Below are 27,358 nucleotides of genomic sequence, written 5' to 3'. Positions count from 1 at the left end.
TTCGGTTCTATTTCCACGTTTCCATCACTTTCTGAGGTTTTCGGGTGAACCAGACACCCTCCCCTCAGCAGAGGGGTACATGCTCGCTCACAACTACTAAAACGTAATCATAATCTATAGAACTTGTATCATGAGATTTGGAGTCGGTAATTTCAGGGAAAGGTGCACAATGTGATATCCACTGCAAGGCTATGTTCACACACAGTATTATTGCTCAGTATTTTGCAACCAAAACCAGAAGTGGATAGAAAACACAGAAAGGCTATGTTCACACCTCTGAAATTGAGTGGATGGCCATCACTGAATGGCAAATAATTGCTGTTATTTTAAAACAACGGCCTTTATTTGCCATTAAATGGCGACCATCCTCTCAATTTCAGCAGTGTGTGAACAGAGCCTTTCTGTGTTTTCTATCCACTTCTGGTTTTGGTTGCAAAATACTGAGCAAAAATACTGTGTGTGAACATAGCCTTATTCTGCAGATCTGATTTGCTCCATGGACACTCCCAAAAATACAGAATCTTAAAGTCTCACTGTTGTTGTTGTTTTTTTGTTTTTTTTGCAGAAATCAATAGTACAGGCGATTTTAAGAAACTTTGTAATTTGGTTTATTAGGCAAATCTGCCATTATCTGCATTCAAACTTTCATTCAAAAACAAGACTTTCCCCAGGTCCCCCCCTCCCTCCTCTCTCCCATTCACTGTTCATTATCAGGAAATCTTGACTCTTTTCCATCAGTTAAGCCCTGTGTAACCTATGGAGATGGGAGGAGGGAGCTTAGTCGCCAGCAGAGAGCAGAGAACAAAGGATAACAAAGCGGGACCTGTGTGAAAGCCGCTATATAGAGGTCAGAAAGGTCAATGCTGACTTCAGAGGAGATAGCCCAGTGATGCAGCTGTAAATTAACTCTTTGTTGTCCTGTTTTGGTGCCTCATTTCCCTCCACCCCTCCCCTCTCTATAGAAAACCATGAAGACAGGGGGGAGAGCTTCAAACTGCTTTTTCATGATAAAAATGCATTTTTCATCTAGTAAACCCAATTACAAAGTTTCTTAAAATCACCTGTACTGATTTCTGCAAAAAAAATTTTAAACAGTAGTAACACTTTAAGGGTCTTCTAAATGATCGATTGGGTTTTGTGTATTATTTATATCCCTGTGATGAAGATCAAGTCCTTTTATAATAAATAGAATACGCCGCTTTTTGATTTCATTTTTTGGTGATCGACTTTACAAATGCAGCGTACATTGTCTGAGGCGCACAGAGGCAGAAAGCGTTTGTTATTCTATAAACCCATTACCGAACCGACCCTTCTAATCGAGAAATGGCCGACGTTAACAATTATACGCGTCCATTCTAATTTTCGGGCTGGAAACTAATCCCATAACCGTTTTTTTTTTTTTTTTTTTTTTTTTTTAAATGAAGGCTGCGTTGCTGCTCACTCCTCTAAATTCCACCCATCTCTTTTTCCCAGTGAATATATTATGAAGTGGAGCTGCATTCAGGAGATAAAGCCGGCTTCCTCGCTGCAAGCAGTCAGATAATGTTCTGAGAGGGGCGTATGGGATTAATTGGGGAAAGGATCAGGGATGGAGTGGGGGGGGGGAGGGGGCGCTGAACAGACAGCCCAATCTGACAGGGCGATAAGATCAGTTCATTATTGAAGGCTTTCGTGCGGCGTGTCAGGAACATCAGAAAACCCACTTTCCACAATGTATCAAAGGGAGAGGAAGAATCTCAGTCGTTAACGAAGCGGCTGGAAAATTTAGTGTTTTTTTTTTTTTTTTTTTAAGTGAGCGGATTATTGCACGTCCTCGGCATAGGGTGGAGGGACGGAGGGCGGTGGGTGTGCATTTCAATCGAGGACTCTTATAAGAAGAGGTCAGGCACATAGCGACTAATGAGGTTCACTCCGAACTAATGACGGCATTTATATTATACAGCTTGTAGAACAGGAGGAGGGGAGATAGGGAGACAACAAGTCTGAGCTTAAAGGGTTTTATAGGAGTTTTTTTTTTCTTATGAATAATGTTCAAGAAAAATTTAAGTAAACAGTCAGTGAAAAGAAAAAAGAAAGAAAAAGGGGTCAAGCTGGAGTAAAGGGGTACTCCCATCTCAGCTTATATTGTTATACTTGTCAGCTTAAATATTTTTGCAAATACAATCATTTAGCAACTTGTCTCCTTCTCCTGATCTGCTGCTCTTTCCCTCCCATTGTTGACAGCTCGTGTCTAGGTTGCCGACCACCACTGATGGTGTATACATAGTCAAACAAGATGTTTTAATATATATTATGCAGAATTTCTCCTAAATACCACTTGTCTGAACACTGCAAATATGCCTTAACAATTCGGCACCTGTGCAGTGTTCAGACAAGAGATGAGTAGGAGAAATCCTGCAGGAGGCGTTCCTAATGGGGAAGAGGGCGGGAAGGAGGGAGAGGCGGTGCAGGACTAGGGCACAGACACTGTAGGCCACGCCAATTTGACACAGGGCTGCAAGTTTATAAGTTGACTTTTAGGACAACTGCATCACCTGCCGAATGGACCCCAGGACAGATCTTAGATTAACCCCTTAAGGTTCGGGCCATTTGTCACTTTTGCAATTTTGTTTTTTCCTCCTCACCTTCTAAGACCCATAACTGTTTGATTTTAACTTTTATTGGGGGAGGGGCTTTGAGGCATTTTTTAAAACTTTTATTGTTTTTTTTTTTTAAAACACATTTTAGGTCCCCTTAGGGGACTTTAACATTATTACATTAGATTGGTCACACTAATCACTGCTGTGCCATAGCATAGCAGGAATCAGTGTTATCTGTGATCTTCTGATAGAGCCTGCCTGTGGCCTGTGGCAGAAGAGTGAAGACCTGACTGCACGGACGAAAGTAAGAGACCTCCGGCAGTCAGGCTATGCGATCGGGACTCCCGCAGACACGCTGCGGGGGTCCCGATCAGTAAGTGACAGGAGATGCTCCTGTCACTTACACTTAAAAGTTGCGGTCACAGCGCGAACGGGGTGTTTAAGGGGTTAATGGCGGGCGGCCGCACGATCGTGGCGGACCGCCATTGAGGGTGAGGGCCTGGCTGCAGATAGCAGCCAGTCCTCACCCTCTCTTACGTGAGCTCAGCTCAGCCGGCAGGGTGTACATGTAAGCCCTCATGCGCGAAGTCCCAGGCGGTGGGGGTGAACATGTACGCCCGCCATCCTTAAAGAGGATGTATCATCAGGTACATCCTCTTTAATCTGACCCACCGATCGATCGGCACCGTTACGGGGAAGCCGGTGCCGCGGTCCGTTCTATCAACGGGTCCCGGGCCGGTGCTGAAGCACAGGAGGCGGGCTGGCCCGCCCCCAGTGGGAGGGACTTCCCTCCCCTCTATGACGCGGCTCCATTGATTCTACCTGATGGTCTGATCCTCTTTAAGGGGTCAAAAGCAGTTGTTGTGTTTTTTGGTAGGGGGGGATTGTGGGCCCAGAGTCTCTTTAAGATCTATTATTATTGCTAATGGATAAATTTAGGTAGTCGCATATATTAATTTTATCCCATAAAGAGATACAACTGTGCATGCTGTATACTTCACCAGTGCTGATGGTGCGAGCACTAACAGGAATACACGTCTCCATTCCCCTGATCGGTATGGATATGGTATCAATGTTATTTCCCCGTTGGCTTTTACCTTATAAACTCTCTGAAGTCAATTGATTTTCGGATTAAAAATCCCAGAGTGGTGGAGACCCCGCAGCTATCACATAAAAAAGATTAAGCACCATTAAATCAGGACTACAACCTTCTATAGCAGGGCGCAAATTACACATGCTGGATATCAGTATAAGAGATTCGACTAAAAGGCTGTCATTTACATAGATGCCCAGGAAGTGACTAATCCTGTCGTCTTCCCTCTCAGATTGTGGTTCCATCACCTCCTGGGACACGACATCTACTTGACATTCAAAATTGACTGAAGATCCTGTGTTTGATGTGGAACGTGAAAAATTTAATGTTCTTGTCAGAAATGTTTTTTACTAATATACCAGAAACTTAGCCCAGAACAAAGCAGCCGATGCATCGCAGTATGGAACAATGTCTAATATTGGATTTTTTTTTTACTGTAGTGACCGGATACGTTTGGGCTATGGACACCTAAAACGCAATTTCAGGGTACTATTACACGGAACAATAATCGGCCGAATCGGCCCTATCCGGCCGATTATCGCTCCGTGTAATAAACACAACGATCAGCCGATGATCGTTGTCATCCACTGAACGTTGATAGAGGTTTGGACCTATAATTGTCAGGCGCCAACCTCGCATCGCTACGTGTAATAACGGTGCACGGCTGACGATATGCAGAGAAGAATACATTACCTATCCAGGGCTCCTCTTGCGGTCTTCTCCTCCCCGGGTCCCGCGCCCTTCATCTTCAGAGCGGCCTGTCTGAGCTGACAGGCCGATCAGCCAATCACAGGCCCGGACCGCCGCGGCCAGTGATTGGCTAAGCGGCCTGTCAACTGAGACTGAAGCTGGAGCGCGCGGGACCCGGGGAGGAGAAGACCGCAAGAGGAGCCCTGCAGCCTGGACAGGTAATGTATACAGTTTAAACAAGGGCTGCAAGGATATCGGTAACTATGTCCATGCAGCCCTTGTTAAACAATTATCGGGCTGTGTAATAGGCCCAGTAAACAAGCGTTCACAGTTATCATCGGGCCCCCATCGCCCCATGTAATACTACCCTTATTTACTTCTACTTTCGAGATGGACTCATCTTGGCGGTGACATTGCACTCAGTCAAACACTGGAGGAGCTGTCCCCTCTCAGTGATTGGCTGAGCAGGCTGTCACCAGAAACACAAGTCCATCTCGGAAGTGGAGTCGGGAGCATTCCGCGGAGGACCTGGAGACCTGTATAAGAGCAGTATGGTAAGCATAGGCTCTTTTCTATATACTTGCAACAATATTTTCCCAACCTCTTTAAAGGAGAGGTCCAACGTTTGCTAAAATCCCACAGCCTGCATGGATCTGTGTGTAAGCTATTCTCTTCGTCTTCCCCTCTTCTCCCCTCCCTTCTGAGACAGATGATGTAAACAAGTCCCTGATCAGCTGTATCTGCAACTCTGTAGCTTCTTTGTAATGCTGGGAGGGTTAATCTAAGATCAAGTTGCTCACTAACCCTCCCGGCATTACAAAGTTGCAGATAGGGACTTCAGTTGTCTCAGAAGGGAGGGGGGAGGAGGGGGGCAGAGAGAAAAGCTCACACACAGAACTAGGGGAAGGAGACTGAATAGATAATAACAAGTATGGAAGGAATTGTTAGTCTCACCATGGGCAGCAACTTATCTAAAGTAAATCCCTTTAACGTATATTTACAGATACACTTACATTTATACAACCATAGGTTATGTTCACACGCTGTGAGAGACTGGCCCTTCCGTGACCCTGCAGTACCGGCCGGATGATCTTTTGGCCGCAGGGTTCTGATGCACATGCGGATCAGCGCACCCGCATCAGAACCTCCCACAGCACACAATGAAGCAAGCGGCCGGAGCCGCTCACTTCATTGTGTGAACAGACAGGCCTTTCTGTGGCCGCAATTTACTGAATTGCGGCCGCAGAAAACTGACATGTCAGTTATTTGGGGCCCGTACAGGATCCCGGCCGGAGCGTATACAATGTGTATATGCTCCCGCTGGGATCCCACAGAAAATAGGCTATGTTACACACCGCACAAAGTACAGCCATTGTTGTCGATGGCAACAACAGCCGTACTTTTACGTAGTGTGAATGTAGCCATATACTGTAAAAACCTACATGAGTAGTCAGAATCTTTCTTGTTGGGGGAAAAAAATAATAATCTAAAAATGAAATAGAGCGCCTCCTCCTCAGGGAATATTAATTTCTCATTGCTACTTATCGCCCATGATAATGAGTGGAATAATCAGATTAAACAGCCTCTGTCTGTGCAATGGAGTGTTCTATTATGGGATCCTGTTCTCCAGCAGAATATTACTTCTCTGCTGTAATTTAGAGAGGATCAAAAACCATTGCTGCTCCCCTGCTGTATCCCTTCTCTTCTGTGCGCCCGGTGGGATTTGTAAAGATAGCAGCTGTAAGCGTTCATTCTGTTTCTTTATAAACTATATGAAATAGGTCTGAGGAGCCGGAGAGAACGACAAACATTTCATATGCATTAGGGGGAATTCACATGAGACGGGTCTGCTGCAGACTATACGCTGGGAAGACCCCCGATGGAATACAGTACAAGGGAAGGGAATTGCTGCACAGAGATTGATCTGCAGCGTAAATTTTTAAAGTGTGAGGAATTTTTGATTTTGTTGTAGTTTTACTCATTTTACTGATAAAATCTGCAAATAATTTTGTGTTTGGAATTTTTTTTTTTTTTTTTACAACACAATTGCACCAACACATGTTCATCAGTTTTTTAGCGTACACAAAAAAGTGGTCGACCATGTTTTTGTGTACGTTAAAAAAAAGGATGCGTTTTGATCCGTTTTTTTAATAATGGAAGTTAATGGAAAATCAGATCAAAATGGGCGCACACAAATGCACCCTTTTTTTCTGTTTTTTGAATAAAATGGATGAAAAACACAGACTGCAAAAACGCAGTGTGAAACCTTAAGGCCCTATTATACAAAACGATTATCAGTCGATATCGGCTGATAATCGTCTCGTGTAATGGAAGGCATCGTTGCTGTCCTTTTTCTTATAACATGTTGAAAGACAAACGACAATGATAGCAGTGATTTGCTGCCGTTGCTCCATGTAATAGGAGCAGCGACAGAAAACCGCTGCTACCTGCTATGGGCTGCCCGGACAATCAAGCGATCACCCGGGCAGTCCCCTCCCCCCCCCCCCAAGCTGACCTGCTCGCTGGCGCGTGCAATAGCAGCAGCAGCACGCGGGGAACAAGGAACGAATGAGCACTAACAGCGCTCTGTCACCCAGTGTAATAGGCTTTGCACTGCATATCAAAAGTTTTTTTGTTTGAGTCTGAGTGTTCATACTTTGATTGATCAGTACAGGGTAAATCAAAAGCCTCAGGGCAGCCTTTTATTTCAGAAATGAAAGAGAAAATTACTTATCTGAATACCCCAGCAAACAAATAGGTATCTTTTCGGCTATGCCCAAAACATGGCTGCCATATTGGTTCAAGTGTTTCCAATAAGAAGGTTGCATATCAAAGAACACCAGAAATCAATTACTGCAATCAGATGTTTAATATATCTTGTGATTAAAAAGTAATTACAGAAAGTTGCTTTGTTTTCAGCACCATGGATAACACATCAAATAGCTGTGCATCACAGGGAACTTTCCTGGTTGTTTAAGCAACTTTCTGTGTTATGAGTCAATTCTGGTCTTTTTGATATGTTACATTTCCCTATGGAAAAACTTGCCCTTGATCCAATATGGTGGGTTCCAAGATGGCAGCCATGTTCTAGGACAGTGATGGCTAACCTTAACACTCCAACTGTTGCAAAACTACAATTCCCATCATACCTGGGCAGCCAAAGCCATATCGTTGGTTGTTCAGGCATGATGGGAATTGTAGTTTTGCAAAAGCTGGAGTGTCAAGGTTAGCCATCACTGTCCTAGGACATAGCCTAGAAGATGGACCTCCCCTGCATCAACAATGCAGTACAGTAGGCTGAACTAGATGGACTCTCGTCTCTTATAAGCCTCATGAATGATGCTACTATTAGTGATGAGTGAACTTGGGATCGACATTTGACTCCCGATGGCTAAAGAAGTTGGATTCCGCCCTAGAGAGTCCTGGAAAACATGGATACAGCCTATGGCCTATGTCTGTATCCATGTTTTCCGGGCAGCCCTACGGCTGCATCCAGTTTTTTCAGTCACCAGGAGTCAAATGTCGAGCCTTGGTTTGGCCAAAACAAAACATTCGGCAAGTTGGCTCATCACTAGTTACTATTCTACTTTTATTTGTGTAACATAAGAAAGTGTATAGGACTCACCTCCGGTTATTTGCTTTATTGTATTCCAAGTTGTGGCCAGCTTTTTACCTAGAAAGAGAAACAGATTTGTAGGTCAAGCAAAGGCAGCAATAATCTAGAAAGGAATATAAAGCAATGTACGCATTGTATTTATTGTAGCTTCTATGATGGCACCGTATAAACAGGCTGGAAAATGTAATCTGATGTCTGACTCTGACAGGTGTTGGGGGTGCAAATTGGAGTCAGACACCCTCAGCGGCTGGTCAGTAGATCGATAAGGTCAGTCAAATCCGTAGATTGGAGGAATTTACAAGTATACAACACACACGCCCCAAATTTCAATTTCAGAAGACCTGGTCACCATGGCTTGCTTTGAGGGCCAATCCTCAGAATACTGTGTAACTTTGTCCCATCAAACCCCCCCCGGCACACAGTGGAAGACTGCACCCTTACCAGTTATAATATAATGTTCTCTTAGTCAAAAACTGTTTTAGCCAAATGAGCCTAATACATCTTGAGATTCCCTATAAGACAGGTATGGATATGTTTCGGAGTCCCAGGACCTCTGGCTATTATACATTGTTTCTATTACAGGGTTGCTATTAAAGGGTTGCCCCCCAAAAGTTGTACAAACCACCAATATACTCTTATTACGGGAAATGCTATAAAGTGCTTTTTTCCCTGCACTTACTACTGCATCAAGGCTTCACTTCCTGCATAACATGGTGATGTCACTTCCTGGATAGCATGGTGATGTCACTTCCTGGATCCTATGGTGATGTCACTTCCTGGATACTATGGTGATGTCACTTCCTGGATAGCATGGTGATGTCACTTCCTGGATAACATGGTGATGTCACTTCCTGGATAAAATGGTGATGTCACGACCTGACTCCCAGAGCTGTGCGGGCTGTGGCTGCTAGAGAGGATGATGGCAGGGGGATGCTCAGTGTCCCTCCAGTGCCCTGTGTCCCTCAGTGTCCCCCTGCCATCATCCTCTCCAGCAGCCACAGCCCACACAGCTCTGGGAGTTGGGTCGTGACATCACCATATTATCCAGGAAGTGACATCACCATGTTATCCAGGAAGTGACATCACCATATTATCCCGGAAGTGACATCACCATGTTATCCAGGAAGTGACATCACCATGTTATCCAAGAAGTGAAGCCTTGATGCAGTAGTAAGTGCAAGGTAAAAAACACTTTATAAGCATTTCCCATAATAAGCGTATATTGGTGATTTATATAACTTTTGGGGGGCAATACAATATTTTAATAAAAAAAAAAATTTGCGGGACTTCTCCTTTAGGTTACAAACCCACTTGCCGGATCTGCAGCGAGTCTCCTTGCTGCGTTTTTGCAGCGAGACTCGCTGCAGATCCTAGCCCTATACTTTCAATAGCAGAGAAACTGATTTTGTCTGCAGCCCGCCCCATTAACCCCCCAGCCGCCGGACATTATACATTACCGGGTCCCCGTTCCTGCTTGCTTCGGGGCTCCCGGTGTCTTCACGGCCCGCCTGGCCAATCAGTGTGCTGCGGCGGGCCAGCGCACTGATTGGCCGGGCGGAATGTGCCGGGAGCCGCCGAAGCAAGCAGGAGCCGGGATCAGGTAATGTATATCCTGCAGCCCCGATCGCCCCCAGCCCCCGGCCGCATGATCGCCCCCAGCCCCCGGCCGCACGATCGCCCCCAGCCCCGCAGCCCCCGGCCGCACGATCGCCCCCAGCCCCGCAGCCCCCGGCCGCACGATCGCCACCAGCCCCGCAGCCCCTGACCTCACGATCACCCCCAGCATCGCAGCCCCCGGCCGCATGATCGCCCGCTGCAGTCGGGGGCTGCGGGCGATCATGCGGCCGGGGGCTGGGGGCGATCGTGAGGCCGGGGGCTGCGGGCGATCGTGCGGCCGGGGGCTGCGGGGCTGGGGGCGATCGTGCGGTCGGGGGCTGCGGGCGATCGTGCGGCCGGGGGCTGCGGGGCTGGGGGCGATCGTGAGGGCGGGGGCTGCGGGGCTGGTGGCGATCATGCGGCCGGGGGCTGGGGGCGATCGGGGCTGCAGGATATACATTACCTGATCCCGGCTCCTGCTTGCTTCAGCGGCTCCCGGCACGTTCCGCCTGGCCAATCAGTGCGCTGCCCCGCCGCAGCGCACTGATTGGCCGGGCGGGCCGTGAAGACACCGGGAGCCCCGAAGCAAGCAGGAACGGGGACCCGGTAATGTATAATGTCCGGCGGCCGGGGGTTAATGGGGCGGGCTGCAGACAAAATCAGTTTCTCTGCTATTGAAAGTATAGGGCCAGGATCTGCAGCGAGTCTCGCTGCAAAAACGCAGCAAGGAGACTCGCTGCAGATCCGGCAAGTGGGTTTGTAACCTTAAGGACTCATTATCCCGGACAAGACCATTGCCACCTTGAAGATCCTTCTCCCATTTGGAAGTTTCTCCTCCTCTTTTCCGCTTTGATTAGTAACGACCAATAGTTAGGTATTCATTATGTTTGTTACATTGTATCTGGGACTAGCCTTTCGCTTACAAAAAAAAAAGTAAAAAATACAAATGTATGTACATTTTTTGATATGAAAACTTTATTAAATAAAGAATTGACCCCCCCCAAAAAAGAAAACAAAATGTAATCTAAATAAAAAGGAGAATATGAGGGCTCTGTTCATATCCACGTCAGAGGTATCTGTTTCAGATCTCTGTTACAGACTACATGATATTTGACAAGAAAAACAATTACCCCTTATTCATGCCAGATACCTCGGCTTAACATGATGGACCTCATTGTGGCAGAAGCTTCTTAAAGATGGATGAGTGCAGAACTCTAACGCTACCATGTTTATTAAACAATGCTAAAAGGATCGGGCCTGATGATGTCACCGGAGCACAGCCACGCGGCCAACAAGCTCCTTCCTGTACGGTGAAGGCAACGACTGCCCACATAATATCTGACTTTTATACTTGATGTTACCATTGGACGTAAAAGGCATCGCTCAATGCCAAGCAGCAGCTGAGAAAGCAAAAAAAATGCTAGGATTTAGATAAAAACCTACGATCTAAGGAAACAAGTATAAACATACAAGTATATATTAATCACTTCTGAGGTCACAACTTTAACATAGGTTACAATTTTGGTCACCATACTGTAAACTAAAATGACAAGGCACCCGGGAGGTACGAAAGGCGGCCACACTCTGCTTCTTCAATGTAGAAGAAAAAAGAGGATAGTTTTGCATGTGCATCATGTAAGGAAGGAGTCATGTTCAGTAAATGTGGTTATAACATGGAATGACCCAACAAAACATGTAATTAAAGGGGTTCCAGCTTAGAAAAACATGGCCGCTTTTTTACACAAATAGCTTTTGTGCTCAGTTAGAGGGCCGGTTTTGAAGTTTTAATGTAAAGGTGGTACTCTGGCAAAAAAAAAAAAAAATTCTTCCAAATCAACTGGTACCAGAAAGTTATACAGAAATTGCAAATCTTCCACTACTTATAAGCTGCTGTATGTCCTGCCGGAAGTGATGTATTTTTTCCAGTCTGACACAGTGCTGTCTGCTGCCACCTTTGTCCATGTCAGGGACTGTCCAGAGCAGTAGGAAATCCCCATAGAAAACCTCTTCTGCTCTGGACAGTTCCTGACATGGACAGAGGTGGCAGCAGAGAGCACTGTGTTAGACTGGAGAGAATACACCACTTCCTGCAGGACCTACAGCATCTGGTAGGTACTGGAAGTAAATTACAAGTCTGTATAACTTTTTGGCTGTCCAGGCATAATGGGAATTGTACTTTTGCAATAGCTGGAGGTCTGCAAATTTGACCTCTGCTCTGATCGGAAATTTTAGATTAATAATTCACTTTAAGGGTAGCTTCACACGGACAGGATCTGCAGCGGATTTCACAATATGAGTTTGCAGCAAAATCCGCTGTGGATCCAGTACTGTGAAGCTGAATGGGTCCCAAACACGCAGCGGATCCGCTGCCTGATTGGCTGATGAGGAGCGAGGGGAGCCGGGAGCGCCACACACAGCCGCAGTGCCGAGCAGGTAATGTATGCTCGGGGCCGGGAACACGGTCGCTTTAACTCCCCCGCTGCCAGCCGGCCGCCCGCAGCCCCGAGCATACATTACCTGCTCGGCACTGCGGCTGTGTGTGGTGCTCCCGGCTCCCCTCGCTCCTCATCAGCCAATCAGGCAGCGGTTCTGCTGCGTGTATGGGACCCATTTAGCTTTACAGTGCTGGATGCGCTGCGGATCTGGTACGTGTGAAGCTACCCTAAAGGGTTATTTCCTTCTGTCAAAGTGATCCCCTATCCACAGGACAGGGGATATGTATCTGACTGCAGGTGGTCGGATTGCTGGGGCCCATCGCCATCTATAGAAAACTACAAATTTACTCTCAATCGTAACCAGGGACCTAACACTGTTTTCCAACATTGAGCACTACAGACTATATATCCTAAGCACCGTCTATACAGAGGAGTCATATACGCTGTGTATCTGCGCTGACTACAGGGGGTCACACTCTGACAGACTTGCTGACTATTCCTGCATGTCAGGAACTGCAGGCGCTGTATGTCCTGCAGGAAGTGGTGTATTATTTCCCGTCTGACAAACTGCTCTCTGCTGCCACCTCTGTCTATGTCGTGAACTGTCCAGAGCAGTAGCAAATCCCCATAGAAAACCTCTACTGCTCTGGACAGTTCCTGACATGGACAGAGGTGGCAGCAGAGAGCATTGTGTCAGACTGGAAAGAATATACCACTTCCTGCAGGACATACAGTAGCTGATAAGCACTGGAAAGACTTGAGATTTGTAAATAGAGGTAATTTATAAATCTATATAACTTTCTGACACCAGTTTTTTTGCTGGAGTACCCCTTTAAATTTATATAGTCTGCCTTTATGGTTCATATATCATTTACCAGATACCAATGTAAATTAAGCAGAATCATTAGGAATTATTCCTGTGTGATTCTTGCAGTTCTCTGTGTAACATCACATTTGGGTATGTAAAATCTATATACATCCGATATTATACAGAGAATGCAGGGCTGCCAGCGGCCTCAGCTGCCATAGACCATTGTGTAAGAGATTAATGCAAGATGGCAAATAAAGTGTAATGCAGATACATGTAATATTATGTACCTCAGGAGTAATAACCTGCAGCATCTTACTGTATGTCCTAGGAGGAATAACCTGCAGCATCATATGTGCTAGGGTGAGGAATATCCTGCTGCATCATACTGTATGTCCTAAGAGGAGTAATAACCTGCAGCATCATATGTGCTAGGGGGAGAAATAACCTGCAGCACTATACTTTATGTCCTAGGAGGAATAACCTGCAACACCATACTGTATGTCCTAGGAGGAGGAATAACCTGCAGCATCATATGTGCTAGGGAGAGTAATAACTAGAGATGAGCGAACCTGGAGCATGCTCGAGTCCATCCGAACCCAAACTTTCGGCATTTGATTAGCGGTGGCTGCTGAACTTGGATAAAGCCCTAAGGCTATGTGGAAAACATGGATATAGTCATTAGCTGTATCCATGTTTTCCAGACATCCTTAGAGCTTTATCCAAGTTCAGCAGCCCCAGCTAATCAAATACCGAACGTTCGGGTTCGGATGGACTCGAACCCGAACCCGGTTCGCTCATCTTTAGTAATAACCTGCAGCATCATACTGTATTTCCTAGGAGGAGTAATAACCTGCAGCATCATACTGTATGTCCAGGGGGATAATGTAATGTGTTCAAGGTGTTTTCATATGAATAGAGGTAATTCCCTATACTCAGGATAGTGGATGGCCCCCACAATCTCTGGAATTGTAAATGTTAATTGAGAGGTGAGGCATACTTAGTATACAGGAGCAGGAACACCTGCCATTTGACAGATTCCCTGCTCCTGTACATACCTTCTGTGATGCCCTATAATGACAACTCAACAAATGTAGAGAATATGTAAGCCGCAATGTGTTCAGCATTGTCACTGATTTCAGGGCAGCCCCAGACACTGAGAGGTGAGGTAAACAGTGTAGGCGTCAACATCCTTTAGTGTGCAGGAGCATGGACTCCCATCTTTGCTCCTGTCAGTTCTTTATTCAAAGGAAATCTCCCCAAAATTTGGATTCTTTTAAATCTTTTTTTTTTTTTTTTTATTTGGGTGGGGGGGAAATTTTAGAGTGAAATCGGTTTGTGACAAACTCTCTACTTATTAGTTTCTCCTCCACTTTATCCACATCTTCTTCCTGTCCTTGGTTGCACTAGATGAACATATATATTTTTTCAACTGCACTTTGTTACTATGTAACCCTACAGTACACTGCCACTTCAGAGGAGTTGTCGGTCAGACTAAAATTGAGTCTTATGGAATGAGCAGCGATCTCAGTGATCGGCATTCATTCATACACAGCCTTAACAAGGTGCGATCAGTGGTGCAGCGATCGTTCTTGCAAAACTTTTTGACAGGCAAAAAAAATGCGGAACTTGAGCGAACGAATGTGGAATTACAGCGAAATATTAGCGAACGATTAACCATAATTTTAGGTTCAGATCTAAATCAACGCTCAACAACATACGAACGATTTTCCGATCAGAACGATTATCGTTTAAATACGATAAATAACTTTTTTTTTGCACGATAATCGTCCCGTGTAATAGGGCCCTTAGCTGAGACTTCCTACTGTGTCTGTGGTGATAAGAGGAGGCTGCTGTAAAGTAATCTGTACAGCATTGCAGCATCATGTGACACCAGTAGATAGAGAAGACAATATATAAATAAATAATAATAATAATAATAATGATAGCAGCTTCCTGTAGAATGACCTCTTCACAGGTCACAGAGAGCACTCAGTATTGTTTTTTTTACATTCATCTCAAAGGGACAGAGTCTGTCTATTGTCGTCTATGTCCATGAGGTTTGTTGAAAAGCATGTCACTAAATGCTGTTACGAAAAGCCAAAGCAAGATGGCAGCCACCATAACAATGCACAAAAAGTGAAATAAAAAAAATTACAGTCAGAAAATAGAAACAGAATAGAATAAAAGAACAAGTTTTAGTATCTGACTCTAATCAGTAAAAGAAAACATATGTGACACATTCCCTTTAAATATTTCAGTAAGACCTTGGATCAAACTTCCTCTTAATGAAGAGAAACATAATCCGCAGTAAAGATGAACAGCAATATCTAATAGGTAAAAGCAGATGATCCAAAACACCAAAAACAAAAGAGATGGAAAATAACAGGTAAAAACCCATAAAAGACAGACTGGATGATGCTGCTGGTACAGTATGTTTTCTGCCGTCACGTTTGTATGTTTCCAGCATCTAAACACAACTATTACCACGTCAGATAAGTGTCCCCGAGATTCATGTTATTATTCTCTCATGTCAAATTGTAAAGAAGACACAACATACAACAATAACAGAATGTATGGGAAAGATCACTGTGCAGGCCCTTCTGTGAATGAGAGTACTTATATGTGACGGCCATACGCTGCGAAAGTTTTAACTACTTAAAGTGTCACTGTTGTTTAAATTTTTTTTACAGAAATCAATAGTACAGGCGATTTTAAGAAACTTTGTAATTGGGTTTATTAGCCAAAAAATGCTTTTTTATCATGAAAAAGCAGTTTGACGCTCTCCCCCCTGTCTTCATTGTTCTCTATGGAGAGGGGAGGGGTGGAGGGAGATGAGGCACCAAAACAGGACAACAAAGAGTTAATTTACAGCTACATCACCAGGCTATCTCCTCTGAAGTCACTGACCTCTCTGACCTCTGAATACCAGCTCTCGCACAGCTCCCACTGTGTAATCCTTTGCTCTCTGCTGGCGACTAATCTCCCTTCTCCCCCCTCCCCTCTCCATAGATTAGACAGGGCTCGACTGATGTAAACCAATCGAGATTTCCTGCTAATGAGCAGTCACTGAGAGAGAGGAGGAGGGGGGGGGGGGGGCCTGGGGAAAGTCTTTTTGAATGCAGATAATGACATATTTGCCTAATAAACCCAATTACAAAGTTTCTTAAAATCGCCTGGACTATTGATTTCTTAAAAAAAAAAGAAAGAAATGACGGTGACACTTTAAAGTTCAGATGAAAAGGACTGAGGATGTTATTGTGGTTGTCCCTGCAGTAAATATTATATTTACTGTGCAGATCAGGAAACATTGACAATGTTTGTTATTCCTGGGAGATTTGTTCACCTTGTATGACGCCACCTGGTGGTCAGAGTGTATAGCAATGTACACGTCCACCAGCTGGGCTGTTTGCTGGTGGACACACATGCTCAGTCACTATCCTCACAGACAGTTACCTGTATAATGACTCTCCGTTTAATAAATAGCAGCCTATACATTTGGCTTCTGTCTGCTTGTCTATAGCCTGTACAATAGCAATATGCAGCACACTACTTTTGGGGGACTGACTTGTGGACATTAGTGTTCTCCGAACCTGAACGCTCTTCATTTGAGAAGTTGAATGCCCCCTTAGAGAGTTCTAGAAAACATGGATACAGCCTATGGCCTATGGTTGTGTCCATGTTTTCCAGGACTCCCTAGGACGGCATCCAAGTTCTGCAGCTGCCGGAAGTCAAATGCAGAGCGTTCAGGCTCGGAGACCTTCATCCTTTGCCTTATTGTCTATCAGATGACATTCCTGAAAAAAAAAAAAAACTATATATATTTTAGTTAAAAATAATGCAAAGTTAAAAAAAAAAACACTTAAAAAAAAAAAATTCCCTTTATTCCTGGCCTAACTCCTATAATTACTGTCTAGCACTTGTTTAAAACTGACAGGAAAGTTTTTCTAAGAGGCTCATTACCTCTGCAGCTGTCTGGCGTCACCCTGATGCTTGTCTATCAGCAGCACGCCGCGCACACAGGACCCTAATTGCCAACAATAATGTGCTGTGTAGGCAATGTCTGCAGCGCCCGACCACAGCTCTATAAGACTGGAAAGGTCTCATGTTCAGCCATTATGTGTCCATACACATGTATAGCTACTCATACTGTAAAAGCTCTGGCTGTATACTGATAGCAATAGATGCTTCAGAAGATATATTGTATGTGACGCATTATGAAAACTTAATAATAGTCTGTAATAATGGGACTTTTGATAGGACAGAGATATAACAGACAGAACAGGTGATAAGAATTCCCAAAAAATATTTAGAATTTGGGTGGGTGCTAACCCCCCCCCCCAAAAAACATAAAAGCTCCATTATATGATTGTCTATACCTATATTATGTACATGATACTTAAAGGTGAAAATGTTTTTCTTTCAAATAAACTTTAGATTTGTAATTTACTTCTATTTAAAAATCTCAAGTCTCAGCTGGTGTATATCCTGCAGGAAGTGGTGTATTAATTCCAGTCTGACACAGTGCTCTCTGCTGCCACCTCTGTCCATGTCAGGAACTGTCCAGAGCAGTAGCAAATCCCCATAGAAAACTTCTCCTGCTCTGGACAGTTCCTGACATGGACAGAGGTGGCAGCAGAGAGCAGACCACTTCCTGCAGGACATACAGTAGCTGATAAGTACTGGAAGACTTAAGACTAAATTACTAATCTATATAAGTTTCGGAAACCAGTTGATTTGAAAGAAAAAGATTTTCGCCGGAGTACCCCTTTAAATATGTTCATCATTGTTATTACACAGCAGATAATATATTTCAGGACAAGCCCTTTAAGTACAGCATCACATTAGGTGGTGGTGTCTGTACTATCTCTGCTGCCTGTATGACTAATACAGGTTTATCTCCGTGACTCAGAGACAGGGTGTCACCAAAGCCTGATCCCCACTGTTACAGTCCCAGCGGCAAGGGAAAGGACAGGTATGGAGTGGACACTAGAGAATCATTCGTATTGTCCATGTGATTTCCCAGGAATAGAACTGAGTGATTTATTAACATGGATAAAATAAATAACTAAACGCCAAAGTGTAATTCACCATATAGTGAGGTCAGGGCTATAAATTATACTTTATGTTTCTTGGCAGACACTTTCATTGACTCATGTTACAAGTTGCTCCATGCCAGCTTCTTATAATCTGGTATTACCCGCCTCTGTTCACACTGGCATCGTACGTCCAGCTTCTTATAGTCTGGTATTCCCAGGCTCTGTTCACACTGGCATCGTACGTCCAGCTTCTTATAGTCTGGTATTCCCCGGCTCTGTTCACACAGGCATCGTAGGTCCAGCTTTTAAGTGTGGTATTACATGGGACGGTTTTTCAGCGATTAGCAATCTCAAACGACCGCTATGACGAACGATCTTAAATCATTCACCCTATTACACAGGACGACCAGGGAACGACCGAACGACGTGTTATTACACCGAACGATTTGAGAACAATCAAGTATACAAACAGGTCCAGATTCTATCAAACGATCAACAATTACTTGTTAGTCGTTTAATCATTGTCTGCTAAGACACAAAACGATTATCGTTTGAATGCAAACAATCTAACGATTTTTCGAACGATAATCGTCCAGTGTAATACGGCCCTTAGTCTGGTATTTACAGGCTCGGTTATCACTGGCATAGTAGGTCAAGCTTCTCATAATCTGGTATTCTAAGGGCCCTATTACACGGAACGATAATTGGCCGATTATCGCTCCGTGTAATAAACACAACGGTCAGCCGATGACAATGATCCTCGGCTGATTGTTGATATAGGTTTGGACCTATAATTGTTGGGCGTCAACCACGCATTGCTACGTGTAATAGCAAGCGCGGCTGACGATTTCCAAACTGTATACATTACCTATCCATGCTGCAGGGCTCCTCCTGCGCTCTGCTTCTCCCTGGGTTCCCGTGTACTACAGCTTCAGAGTGCCCTGACAGGCTGCTCAGCCAATCACAGGCCGGGACCACCACTGGCAGTGATTGGCTGAGCAGCCTGTCAGCTGAGACAGTCCGCTCTGAAGCTGGAGCGGGCTGGACCCGGGGAGAAGCAGAGCGCAAGAGGAGTCCTGCAGCATGGATAGGTAATATATACAGTTTAAGCAAGGGCTGGTAACAATGTCCATGCAGCCTTTGTTAAACCATTATCGGGCTGTGTAATAGACCCAGTAAACGAGCGCCGATCTTGCAGATCGGCGCTCGTTTACAGTTATTATCGGGCCTTCATTGGCCTGTGTAATAGGACCCTTAGGCTTTGTTCACACTGGCATTGTAGGTCCAACTACCCAGGATTCTGGTGTCCCTGATGGGCAGAATATTCCAGTCTGGTCCAATTATCTGACTGATAAACACAATGTAGACGGATTCTTTAAATATCCATCAACATGTATTCATCTGGAGCCTAAACCACAGGTATCAAACTTGCAGCCCTCCAGCTGCTGCAAAACTACCCTTCCCATCATACCTGGACAGTAGAGATGAGTGGAGTTTGAGTAAGGCCCCGTTCCCACTGAGCAAAACTAGCGGAATTCCGCGGCAGAATACCGTTAGCCTCCCGCTCATAATGGGAGTCTATGGGAGGCGCGCGCTCCTGCCATGTCCACGCTGAAGAATGAACATGTTCATTCTTCTGCGCGGACAGAGCAGGAGCGGGCACCTCCCATAGACTCCCATTATGAGCGGGAGGCTAACGGCATTCTGTCGCGGAATTCCGCTAGTTTTGCTCAGTGGGAACGGGGCCTTAATCCAAACCAGAACTCTGAGCATTTGATTACAGGTGGCTTAAAAAGTTAGATGCCGCCCTAGGGACTCCTGGAAAACATGGATGTAGTCTATGGCCTATGGCAGTATCCATGTTTTCCAGGCAGCCTTAGGGTGGCATCCAACTTTTTTAGTAATCAAATGCCAAGAGTTTGGGTTCGGATGAACTTGAATGTACACAAAGTTGGCTCATCTCCACTGGACAGCAAAAGCTTTAGCTGTTCAGGCTTGATAGGAGTTGTAGTTTTGCAACAGCTGAAGGGCCGCAGATTCGACACCCATGGCCAAAACCAAAAATATCCCATTTTAGTAATTAAGGATGTTTTTTATGGATAATCCCAAACTTCATCTAAATAATTCTTCCTCCAATCTCTTTTGTGTGGGACCAGGCAACCATTTGAGGTGTGATGGCCTCCAGACTCCCCAGTGCCAGTTGTGGAAGGAGACAAGGACGGGGCACATTGGATGTCAACACTGGATCCTTGTTCTCAAGGAAGATAAGTCACCACCTCAGGTGTCTGACAGCGTCTCATTCTGGAGGACAGTAGGACTACGCGGCTTTCTACCCACAGCTATCTAAGCACGATGGGCAGTCTTAGCTATCATCACACATCTCCCATCTATCAGAAGTCAAGACTGTTAAAGGCGAAACATAGGGGGAGATTTATCTAACATGGTGTAAAGTGAAGCTGGCTCAGTTGCCCCGAGCAACCAATCAGATTCCACCTTTAATTTTCCAAAGAGTCTGTGAGGAATGAAAGGAGGAATCTGATTGGTTGCTAGGGGCGACTGAGCCAGTTTCACTTTACACCATGTTTGATAAATTTCCCCCATAGTGTAAAGTGAAACTGGCTCAGTTGCCCCTAGCAACCAATCAGATTCCACCTTTCATTCTTTACAGACTCTTTGGAAAATGAAAGGTGGAATCTGATTGGTTGCTAGGGGCAACTGAGCCAGTTTCACTTTACACCATGTTTGATAAATCTCCCCCATTGTACATCCATAGTCATAGGCAACATATGAGTAAGACATCACTACATGTGTATCAGCCAACACCAGCGGCAGTGTTCTGTTGGGGCTTGTTATTGCTTGACTCCATATTTTTCTAGTGTTTTAACCTGACGCATTTGGGAAGGTGTTGAACATACGGATTTGAACCTATGATTATGGGGGGAAAAGACTCTACTGCTTAGGGTCAGGCCCATAGTTCATCATATTTCACTATGGGCCCTTTAAAATGGTCCCACGCACTCTCGACAACAAACACTAATCCCGGCGATCGGCGCTCATTTACAGAACTTCTACTCGGATCGATTGATGAAACAATCAGTGGATCGTGAATCCGGGCATTTAAAATGATCATTATTACCCGTCCATCCCCTCTTTACACAGGGCAAGGTGCATCCAATGACAATGATTTTAAAAGTTGTACAAATAATGGAAAAATCCACTGAACTATATCGTTTTCTCGTTTGTTTGGACCAAATCTACAAAAACTCATTCACCCAATAATCAACCCTTCTCGGTGTGCCCTGAATCGTGGATAACCCCTTAATAGACAGGCATGTAGTTAGTAAACCTGCAACAAAATTAGCAAAAAAACAACTAAAAAGTTACAGTTTGCACCAAAATGAGTTTTTGGCAACACACTGGCTCAACGCTATTAAAGGGGTACTCTAACGGAAAAAATTCTTTCAAATCAACTGATGTCAGAAAGTTATATGGATTTGTAATTTACTTCTATTTAAAAATTCCAGTCTACCAGTACTTATCAGCTGCTGTATGTCCTGCAGGAAATGGTGTATTCTTGCCTGACACAGTGCTCTCTGCTGCCACCTCTGTCCATGCCAGGAACTGTCCAGATCAGTAGCAAATCCCCATAGAAAACCTCTAAACAATGTCAACATGACTGCTTGCTATCAGTGAACAGAAGCATTCACAGCGATTTTTTTTTTTTTTAAAGGTCAACTGCACGCAGTCCCAGGCAAATCTAACTAATATTCGGATTGCAAAATGTAAATGTGATCTCAAGCCTTTGAGTTTTGGGCTATTATCATGTCACGTTCCTATCACGTTGCAAGCGACAATGCGACTACATTGACAATCAAGGTGCGACTACATTGACTTTGCAATCTACAGGTCATGTGACCAGTCTCACTTTCGTGGTTCTGCACCATCTGCGTTGTGCACAGCATTGCAAAGCCAAAAACATTCAGGTGTCAGTGGAAAAAAAATAACACAATGAATAGAATATTACTAAAAAAAAAAATAATTCAGCAATCCGTCTACAATGGGCTAACACAAGGGGCACTAATCTCTACCAGGAATCTTTTTAACTTTCTGGAAGCTAAAGTGTTAATAGTGCATGAACCTCCACCGAAATGTGCACCTGGCTGCACAAAGACAAGCAGGTCAGAGGTCAAGCTTAGGCATTAAAATACAGAATAAACAGGCCTTTCTTTGGCAGACAGAATCCCTGCAGGGTGTTACCTTATTCCTTGTCTATCCCTTCTTTCACCAGAGCCTTACCCAGAATGCACCAGTCCCAGCACTTAACCCTTCTGCTAGAGGAGGCAGGGCTCCTCTGAAATGTTTGTATTTCTTGCTCCTTTTCCATTGACCAGTCGTCTTATCTGAATGCAGGGGGGGGAGACAATGACCTTTACTCTGGAGCACAGTCTGCCAGGGGGCTGCCTTGGCTCATCTGATTGATGGTGGTGTCTAAATCACATCTAGGTGACAGTACAGGAGAGGAAGGTGACCAGTTGGCTGGGAGAAAAAATTACATAGAAATCTTAGATGTGCATCCTGCATTTATGATCGCAAATCCTATAGAAGAGCATTGGGTTTCTATATAGGACTTAGATCAGGGATGGGGAAGCTTCGGCCCTCCAGCTGTTGCAAAACTACAATTCCCATCATGCCTGGACAGCCGAAGCTAAAGCTTCGGCTGTCCAGGCATGATGGGAATTGTAGTTTTGCAACAGCTGGAGGGCCGAAGCTTCCACATGCCAGACTTAGATGCCTAATGGCATTGCAAAGGTATCTAACTGTATCCAAGCTCCAGTATAATCCTAACCCTATGTAAGGAATTCCCATCCATAACCCTTAAAGGAGTTATCCAGCGAAAATCTTTTTCTTTCATATTAACTGGTTTCAGAAAGTTATATAGATTTGTAATTTACTTCTATTTAAAAATCTCCAGTCTTCTAGTACTTATCAGCTGCTGTATGTCTTGCAGGAAGTGGTGGATTCCTTTCAGTCTGACACATTGCTCTCTGCTGCCACCTCTGTCCATAGCGGTAGCAAATCCCCATAGAAAACCTCTCCTGGTCTGGACAGTTCCTGACATGGACAGAGGTGTCAGCAGAGAGCACTGTGTCAGACTGTAAAGAATACTTTCTGCAGGACATACATCAGCTGATAAGTATTGGAAGACTTGAGATTTAAGTAGAATTAAATTACAAATCTATATAACTATTTGAAACCAGTTAATTTGAGAAATACCCTTTAACCCTTCTTTGATCACTACATTTGCCAAATTGATCTCCCATCATTTTGGATCTGATAAAATCAGATTTATTTATTTTATTTATGAAATTCAGATTTGATGAATGTTATGTTGGACTAAATATGGAGGAGGGTGCAAGTGTCCATGTCTCTCTCCATTGACACCTATGGAAAAATATGGACCCGGCATCCTCAAGTAGAATAAATTACAAATTTTAAATCATAGATAAATTGTTCCAAAAAATTGTATGATTTTAAAAACTTAAAATTCTGCTGTAAAAAATAAAAAAAAAAATAGTTGGAATTGCACTGGTTGGCTCTGGGTCGGACACTTTGTTCTATGAATTCTTTTATCCCATTGTGTGTATTACAGGATCATTTCAATCCACGTGTCCACATCCCCATTCTGATTCCTATCACATGTATTGTGAATGGAGTCGCCAGGCCTGGCCGCCACATGCAAATCCTCGCTGATTAAAAAGTTAAACATAGACAAGAAATTCATATGGAATCCAGTGAGGAGAAGATAAGAGGTTGGAAAGAACAGGAAATGAGAGAGGAGAAAAAAGTTTGCCTGAAATAACCCCAATGGAAAAAAAAGTTCCTCTGTGAGATGCCAATTACCGTGTAATTTGATAATTTTGGAGCGACGAATTCTCCACAGATTATATATAATACGGACGCTAGTGTGCCCAACAGGAAGAACGCTCGGCAAATAAATTTGAATGAATCGAAGGGGGGAGCTGAATATGGAAACACAAGATATCTTGGGAAAGGACTTGGTTATTGTTCAGTGTTATCCTATGGGAATGCTGGACGTGTAGATTGTGTATAGTAGTGTAATATTGTGTAGGTACATTTAAAGGAGAAGTCCAGCGAAAATGTTTATTAAAGTATTGTATTACCCCCCAAAAGTTATACATATCGCCAATATACACTTATTACGGGAAATGCTTATAAAGTGCTTTTTTTCCCTCCACTTATTACAGCATCAAGGCTTCACTTCCTGGATAACATGGTGATGTCACTTCCTGGATACCATGGTAATGTCACTTCCTGGATAACATGGTGATGTCACTTCCTGGATAACATGGTGATGTCACTTCCTGGATAACATGGTAATGTCACTTCCTGGATAACATGGTAATGTCACTTCCTGGATAACATGGTGATGTCACGACCCGACTCCCAGAGCTGTGCGGCCTGTGGCTGCTCGAGAGGATGATGGCAGTGGGATGCTCAGTGTCCCTCCAGTGCCCTGTGTCCCTCAGTGTACCCCTGCCATTATCCTCTCCAGCAGCCACAGCCCACACAGCTCTGGGAGTCAGGCTGTGACATCACCATGTTATTCAGGAAGTGACATCACCATGTTATCCAGGAAGTGACATCACCATGTTATCCAGGAAGTGACATCTCCATGTTATCCAGGAAGTGAGAATGGACCTGGATACAGTAAGTATAGCTGTTATATAGCTGCCTTCAGGAGACTAGACCTGGATACAGTAAGTATAGCTGTTATATAGCTGTCTTTAGGAGACTGGACCTGGATACAGTAAGTATAGCTGTTATATAGCAGCCTTCAGGAGACTGGACCTGGATACAGTAAGTAAAGCTGTTATATAGCTGCCTTCAGGAGACTGGAACTGGGTACAGTAAGTATAGACATTGTAGGATCAATCACAGCACCTTTGCAATGGGCCCATTGAAGCCTTACAATGGCCCATCACTATTGCCAAAGCTGTCTGGCAGTGGTTTACTCCTCCTCTCTCCATTGAGAACACATTTACATGTGGCCGAGTTGAAGGTGTATGGGGGTAAGGTGTATGATATCCCCTAAAGGGATTATCCAGGCTTAAAAAAACATGGCAGCTTTCTTTCAGAAACAGCACCACTCTTGCCCTCAGTTTTAGTGGGGGGTTTGCAGCTTATCTACATTAAAGTAACTGAATCTTAACTATAATACCACATACAACCTGGGGACAGGGGTGGGGGAAAAAGTAAATTCTGCTTTTCCCTTCTGACCTTTACTTTCTGGTCCTGTCCTAATGGTCCCTATACACCTCATACTTTAGTCGTCCGTACCTGCAGTTCACAGCAGGTTTGGCTGATGGTGTAAGGTGAATGGGCCTCTTCCGACCGTCCAGCAACAAATCACTGCTCAACCTCTTTGTTCTGGGAGACATAAACTGCAGTTTACCCCTCCCCATAGAGAACACAGAAACTCTTGACTGTGCCAAACGCTCCTATGTATGGGGAGGATGAGCAGACGATGGGAGAGATGACTGAGGGACGGACGATTGTGTATGGGGACTTTAACACACAAGAAATAGCCACTCAGCAGAAATTGACTGCATATTAAAAAACAAGAAGTGGAGATCAAAGGGGACACAGAGACTGCTAGAAAAATTGCAGTGGGGGGTGGAGGGAGGGAAAAAGTGATATGGTTGATAATAAACTCCTTTTTTTAATGCATTTTTTCTGCTACAAAATCCCTTTAAAGAAAATATAACACTTCCCGTAATAACATTTTTAATTATATGACCTGATTGGCGCCCCCTCTATCTGCACTCATTTCTCAATATGCAAATGAAGATGGGCCCAAAGTCCCTGGTGCACCGATATCCCCTCCCTTTAGTCAGACTGGACTCTGAAGGAGGTGCGTCACCCAAGGGTGGAGATCCTGGGGGCGTTGGGTCCATCTCTAGTGCACCAAGCGACCCTATTTGCTTGTCGAGAAGCCAGCGCAAATGGTGGAAACCGGCTGGCGGTTTAAAAAGTGAACAGTGTCACCGGGATGTACGCGCCGCCACCGACCAGGTCATACATAAAAAAATTATTACAGGAAGTTGTACATTTGCTTCAAGTTAAGAGAAAATAAGATACAACCCAATATATTGGTATGTTCAGAAATATATTAACCGATGCAAAGGAAAACACAAATGAGTGACCCTATTGAATTTATAAAAATGGCTGATAGTAAGGGTCAGTGTCTAGAGCTCGCCCCACAAGTCACCAACAATCACAACATGTCATCCTATGCCCCACACAAACACAATATCAACATTATAAGACCTTCAGACGGTTCTCCCGCCGAGCTACAATGCGTCATTGAAACAAATTCCACCACCCACCAATGTTTCCTTTCGTTTATTGGTTTTTTTTTTTCGCTTCTAGATTATTTATTATATCTTATTTTTTTAATTTTCTAGATGCTTAATAATTTCTAAATGAAACGATGAGAAATACACAAGTCGGACAAAGGAAAATTGACTTCGGGACCAGACGGCCTACAAAGGACTCTCTTATTTTCCTACTCCGACTCTCCACACAAGTCCCAATTAGAATTGAAAATGTGGTGTTGATTTAATGCATCTGAATCTATAATAAGTTCATGAAGAAAGATGTCATTGAAACAAGCGCTCTCATGTGAATAAGACATAAGCTGTCAGGGGGAGACGTCATTTCAAAAAGGAACACTGAGCGCCGCTGAAGAAATAAAAAAAAAAAAGAAGCCGAAAAACACACACACTTCTATAAGTTCAAAGATTATGTGACAGTTGTCTGAATGAATGAAACTTTTTGTGGATAATCATTATAAATGATCATTATACATGCTGCCGGGGGTGCCGGCATAGACACCAGCTTTATAGAGTTTCGCAACTATACATAACATTCTGCATCCATAATAACTGGTTGCAGTGCCTCGGCACACTTGGTGTTTTGTGTAGGTCAGTTTTGAAGAATAACAAGTCTAACGAATATGAATAATTGATGCAATGTGTTTAATCTTTTCTATGGTGACTTATATGAGTTTGTTGTATGCTATATTTTTGTATGGCTATGCTACGTGGTTGGTGTACAGATACTCAATTCTTCAACCCATCAAGGTCAAATATAGGTTCTTCCTAGCTAGTACGAATGGAAGCAATATGGTAAGTTGAATACTTGGTATAGAACAAAGTGTATGGAGTAAGGAGTCGTATGACACATGGAGTTAGTTGTCATGCCTACCCAAGGACATGAGGACCAAGTTTACTGAATAACCATCCAGTGTACTAGTTTTGTCCTGGCCTGAGGGATATCTTTCTTTGAGGCCTTTCCAAAGAGGACTAGAGCCACATTTTGACCAGCCTGAGAGGGTAACAGTGGGCCAAGGACCTCTTAGCTATCCAAAACCTAAAGTAAACATCTGGTCTTGTTCAGACCTCTTCCATCACTGGCTGTC

At 44.1% G+C, this 27,358-nt stretch overlaps 1 long non-coding RNA gene across 1 annotated transcript in view; it reads right to left on the bottom strand.

Annotated features, from left to right (window-relative positions):
- The window catches only part of LOC138790072 (uncharacterized), a 68,342-nt gene that overhangs the window by 23,458 nt on the left and 17,526 nt on the right, over positions 1 to 27,358 (bottom strand). Inside the window, exon 2 of the long non-coding RNA XR_011362835.1 lies at positions 7,988 to 8,035. This is a non-coding gene — a long non-coding RNA (uncharacterized lncRNA). The remainder of the gene's footprint in view (positions 1 to 7,987; positions 8,036 to 27,358) is intronic.

Source organism: Dendropsophus ebraccatus, chromosome 4, assembly GCF_027789765.1.
Source record: "Dendropsophus ebraccatus isolate aDenEbr1 chromosome 4, aDenEbr1.pat, whole genome shotgun sequence".
Classification (NCBI taxonomy): domain Eukaryota; kingdom Metazoa; phylum Chordata; class Amphibia; order Anura; family Hylidae; genus Dendropsophus; species Dendropsophus ebraccatus.
This window is presented reverse-complemented; position numbering and strand designations above follow the sequence as displayed.